Below are 5,695 nucleotides of genomic sequence, written 5' to 3' on the forward strand. Positions count from 1 at the left end.
AGAGACTTCCTCAGTCTGAGGTGCTGTATTCAGCTCAGTCTCTTAAATAGCACCTTCTCAGAGACTGAGCTGAATATAGCACCTCAGACTGAGGAAGTCTCTCGGATGAGAGACGAAACGTTTCTACATTTTTTTGTTGTTTTGCTTTGTTTTGTTTTTTTGAATGTCCAGAGGCCCAGATTTAACTTTTTTAGATTTTTCTACCTGGATTATTGAACATGCATCAGGACACTGTATTTTCTCTTTCCTGAAGAAAAATAAAATTCACCAAACCACAAGTCTCTTACCACACTATGCTAATGGAATACAGGAGAAAAGTCTAAATAAAATGGCAGCTCACTTCTACTAACTCCTCCCAAAACTTTTTACAACTACAGGATCTAAAGTTGATGACAGGTCAGCAGTGGCAGGTTGGGAATGGAAGCAGACATCAGCCTCCTGCAGCTCCTCTATGCAGCATCACAACAGAGTACCTGGACAATAATTAACACGTTTTTGTCTTTCACTTTCTTTTTGGTAATTCACACACGATTAACAGTGTCACACACGCACACACAAAGCATGATTTAAAGCGATTCCTGATAGATGAAAAATAACATCCTGGTCGAGGTTTTCCTTTCACTTTATCCTGGATTCTTGTCAGCAGCCCGACATGTTTTCCACTTAAATTTGGTAATCTGTCCGTTGTGACATTGTCAACTTTATTCCACAGAAGTTTCATTCTCTCGTGACAGAAGATGGTTATATAAATCCTCTCTCCATGTTTTTCCTTTCAGAGACTCCAGGGTCAAAAACATGTCCATTATGTCAAAACTGTTGTTAATCCCGCGATAAAAAAAATAGGAGATGAGCAGTGTCCTTTATTTCTTTCATCCAGTCAACCGTACCTTAAAGGACTCTCTCTGCCTTTTAGCCTATTTTGCTAAATCTTCATCAATCAGTTCCACAAGGAGAGTCACAGTCCTGTATGATAAGATGATTTTTTCTAACTTGTCTTGGCCCTCCGGACACAATAGACCTGCTCTGTTTTTACCATGTTTCTTTTTTAAAAATCGCCATCAGAGAAAGGCTTGCTAGCATAGTTAGCAGTTAGAAAAGTGTACTCTTTGAAAACCGCAACACTTTCTTGGCATAAAAACTGCCTTTGATTGGACCTCAGTGAAACAATACGTAGTTGTCCACCCCATTTTAAACACTCGGCACTCACTGTACACTTTTCTTTGATAAACACGTTTTACAGATGAGTTCGTAGGGCAAAGTAAAAATAAAAGCGTAGAAGAAGAAATTGCTTTATCTCCACTTGCCTCTAATACACACCAGTGTCTGTAGTACGCCTCTATTAGAGAAATGCTGGAACTACAGGTAAAACGACACCAGTGTTTTTCCTATTAAATTCAGTTTTTTTTTTTTATATATAATTTGAACCAGTGGCGATTTTAACCTCTTTTTGAGGGTGCTTAAGCACCCCTGAAAAATAAAGTATATGTATATACACACACACACACACACACACACATATATACAAACCGGATTCCAAAAAAGTTGGGACACTAAACAAATTGTGAATAAAAACTGAATGCAATGATGTGGAGGTGCCAACATCTAATATTTTATTCAGAATAGAACACAAATCACAGATCAAAAGTTTAAACTGTGAGAATGTATCATTTTAAGGGAAAAATCAGCTGTTTCCAAATTTCATGGCATCAACAAATCCCAAAAAAGTTGGGACAAGTCCATTTTGACAAGTCCACAAGTCCAAGTCCATTTAGTCCTATTCTAGAATTACGCCGCTCAAGGTGGCTGCATGTTGGAGCAGCTCTGTTACTTTCATTCAGAGATTTTGCTTTTGGAAACTTTAATTCTTGGTTTTCTGGATGTAAATCATATTTTTTGGATTATTGTTTCCTCTGGTATCAGATGCTGTGCAGCTGGAAGGATTTTTACTGAGACTTTTTTGGTTTTGGACATTTGTTATGATGCGTAACCATGGCAACAAGGCAGTTTTCTACAACAACAGCAGCTGATAACATCTCAGAAGCTCAAATAATATCTCAACTATGGTCCCAACTCTCAAATGAGTTGAAAAGGATATGTGGACGCATTCTCATCTACCTGCCAGCTGTGCTAGAGTGCCTGACCACTGAGATCCTGGAACTAGCAGGAAACATGGCTCATGACAGCGGAAGGACAGGATCGTCCCTCAGCACCTACAGTTGGCTGTCTGCAGCTATGAGGAGCTCGGCAGACTGCTGGGAGGAGTGGCCATCGCTCTGGGAGGAGTTCTGCCCAGCATTCAGGTGGTCCTACAGTCCAGGGGAACTGAGAGGCCAGCCGTGTCTGGGTGGACGGATCGGACGGCATCTGCAGCCAGTTTCTTAGGATCCACTGAGGGATGGACCTTTACAAGAGCCATCAGCATCTATAACATCTCTTAATGAAATGAGGATAACGAGTTACAACAACAAAATAATTTCCCTTTGGGATTAATAAAGTATTATTGACTTGACTTGACTTGACTTTTTACCACTGTGTGGCATCCCCCCTTCTTCTTACAACACTCAACAGACGTCTGGGGAAAGAGGAGACCAGTTTCTCAAGTTTAGAAATAGGAATGCACTCCCATTCATGTCTAATACAGGCCTCTAACTGTTCAATTGTCTTGGGCTTTCTTTGTCGCACTTTCCTCTTTATGATGCGCCAAATGTTCTCTATAGGTGAAAGAACTGGACTGTAGGCTGGCCATTTCAGTAACCGGATCCTTCTCCTACGTAGCCATGAAGTTGTGATTGCTGCAGAATGTGGTCTGGCATTATCGTGTTGAAAAATGCAGGGTCTTCCCTGAAAGAGATGACATCTAGATGGGAGCACATGTTGTTCTAGAACCTGAACATAGTTCTCTGCATTAATGGTGCCTTTCCAGACATGCAAGCTGTCCATGCCACAAGCGCTCATGCAACCCCATACTATCAGTGATGCAGGCTTCTGAACGGAGCGTTGATAACAACTTGGGCTATCCTTGTCCTCTCTGGTCCGGATGACATAGCATCCCAGTGTTCCATAAAGAACTTCAAATCGTGACTCATCTGACCACAGAACAGTCTTCCATTTTGCCACACTCCATTTTAAATGACCCCTGGCCCAGTGCAAGCGTCTGAGCTTGTAGAGCTTGCTTAGAAATGGCTTCCTCTTTGCACTGTAGAGTTTCAGCTGGCAACGGCGGATGGCTTGGTGGATTGTGTTCACTGACTATGCTTTCTGGAAGTATTCCTGAGGCCATTGTCTTATTTCCTTGACAGTGGCATTCCTATTTGAGGTGCAGTGACGTTTAAGGGCCCGGAGATCACGAGCATCCAGTAGAGTTTTACGGCCTTGACCTTTACGCACGGCGATTGTTCCAGATTCTCTGAATCTTTTGATGTTATACACGGTTGATGATGATAACTTAAAAGTATTTGCTTTTTTACGCTGGGTAACACCATTCTGGTATTGTTGCACTATCTTTCTGCGCAACAATGATGGAATTGGTGATCCTCTTACCATCTTGGCTTCTGAGGGACACTGACACTCTGAGATGCTCTTTTTATACCCAATCATGTTGTCAATTGATCTAATTAGTGTTAATTGGTCTTCCAGCTGTTCGTTATATGCTCAATTTCCTTTTTCCAGCCACTTATTGCTACTTGTCCCAACTTTTTTGGGATTTGCTGACACTGTGAAATTTAGAATCAACATATTTTTCCTTTAAAATGTTACATTTACTCAGATTAAACTTCTGTTCTGTTATCTATGTTATATTACGAATAAAATATTGACATTTGCCATCTCCACATCATTGCATTCAGTTTTTATTCACAATTTGTTTAGTGTCCCAACTTTTTTTGAATCCGGTTTGTATATTTTTTATTTTTAATTGTCCAAATTTAGGACAATTTCGGCGGGCCATTTAAAAAGCCCAAAGGGCCATATATGACCCGTGGGCCGTGGTTTGCCCATGCATGTTTTAGAGCCTGACACTCAGCTCATATTGCACCCAACATGTACCTGTATTCCCACTGATAATGGGGCAACATGGAAATGGCTTCTTTTTGTTTTTTTGTTTTTTTTCAGTCTTTGCCTAGCTGATCCCCAGGAACCAAGGCTTGACCACCATTTGCTCACGGTCAAGCTCCCTGTTTTCAAGCCTAGATTTATCTGATATCGTTGTTATATACAATGTGACCTGTTTGCTATGATCTTCATCTCAATCTTTGAATTGCTCATAGTCTGACTCAACAGCTGAAGTTAATTTGCCATGGAAGACACCAGAGAGCACAGTGATCGGGATCAAGGGTGACCTTAAACCCCCTCCACTCGTTTTAGTTTTGATTCAGCGAAGCGGACCAAATTTTAAGCTCCAGGTTCAGGAGGTGCAGCGTGGATTTCTTGAGTCATGAAGCAACGGAACAGAATTTTATCAATTCAGAATTGTTAAGGGGGTCATGGGAAATTGAATGTCCAGCACATTCTGAATCTGTGAACGTTTTGAGACAATGCCACCTGAAACATTCTGTAGGTGGGGCTGTGAAAGTATGAAGTGTAGGGTTCTCTTTTAAGGGGTAACTTGTCTTTGTGTAACCGAAACAAGAACTGCCTAACAAAGTAAAGTCAGATCCTCTGGACGGATTTTTCCTGTTGAAACATTTCATCTTTTATCCAAAAGACTTTGTCAGTCTGAGGAGCTACAATAAACTCAGTCTTGTAAATAGTACCTTCTCATAGTGGATCAATCAGTTTGTTGTTAACATCCAGAACTAGCTGTTCACATGATAAAGGAGGACCATCAGCCTAACAATTGTTTGTTAGTGCCCTGATGAACGTTTGCACTGTTACCACTGTGTTTGCTCAGGATGGGAGACTGCAACAAAGCCAAGATTCAACTTGTCTGCTGCTTCCTTAGATAGAGAACTTTAATAATTGGCTTTTATGTATGTGAATGTTTCTGTAAAGTGCCCTGAGACAATGTTGTTGTGATTTGGCGCTATATAAATAAACTGAATTGAATTGAATTGTTATTCACAGGGGGCTGCGTGATAATAGCAATAAGAGGGGGACAGTTGGACACGAAGGCCTCTGCCCTTTTTAATGATGGACGGGTTCTTTTCACAAAAATGACTTCCTTTACTCCTCTCTCAAACCATCGTTCCTCTCTATCCAGGATGTGAACATCTTCATCCCTGAAAGAGTGGCCGCTGGCCTGCAGATGAGTGTAGACTGCAAAGTCATCCAGCCAGATACAGAGATTCTTGCCAGGGGACTGAACTTTGCGGTTGCACCAAGTACAATTCCTCTGGTGGAGATGATCACAGCTACAGAATCAGCCATCCGCAACAACAAAATTAAAGAGGGTGAAGCAGAACAACTCAGAATCAAAGTTTCATCCTGCCTCAGCAATGCCAAACCACCACCTTCCAACATCAGTAGAGAGGAGAGGGATGCACTCACCACTCTTAGCAAGGACAAAAATATCATCATTCTCCCAGCAGACAAAGGAAGGTGCACAGTGATTTTGAACCAGAAAGACTATCATGAGAAAGTTATGACACTCCTTAGTGACTTAACCACTTATGAACCTCTGAAAAGAGATCCAGGAAGTGGTTACAAGAAGAAGTTAATAGATTGCCTGAAAAATTTGGAGCAGGACAAGGCTATTGAC

This window comes from Nematolebias whitei, chromosome 1 (genome assembly GCF_014905685.2).
Source record: "Nematolebias whitei isolate Nwh7 chromosome 1, NemWhi1, whole genome shotgun sequence".
Classification (NCBI taxonomy): domain Eukaryota; kingdom Metazoa; phylum Chordata; class Actinopteri; order Cyprinodontiformes; family Rivulidae; genus Nematolebias; species Nematolebias whitei.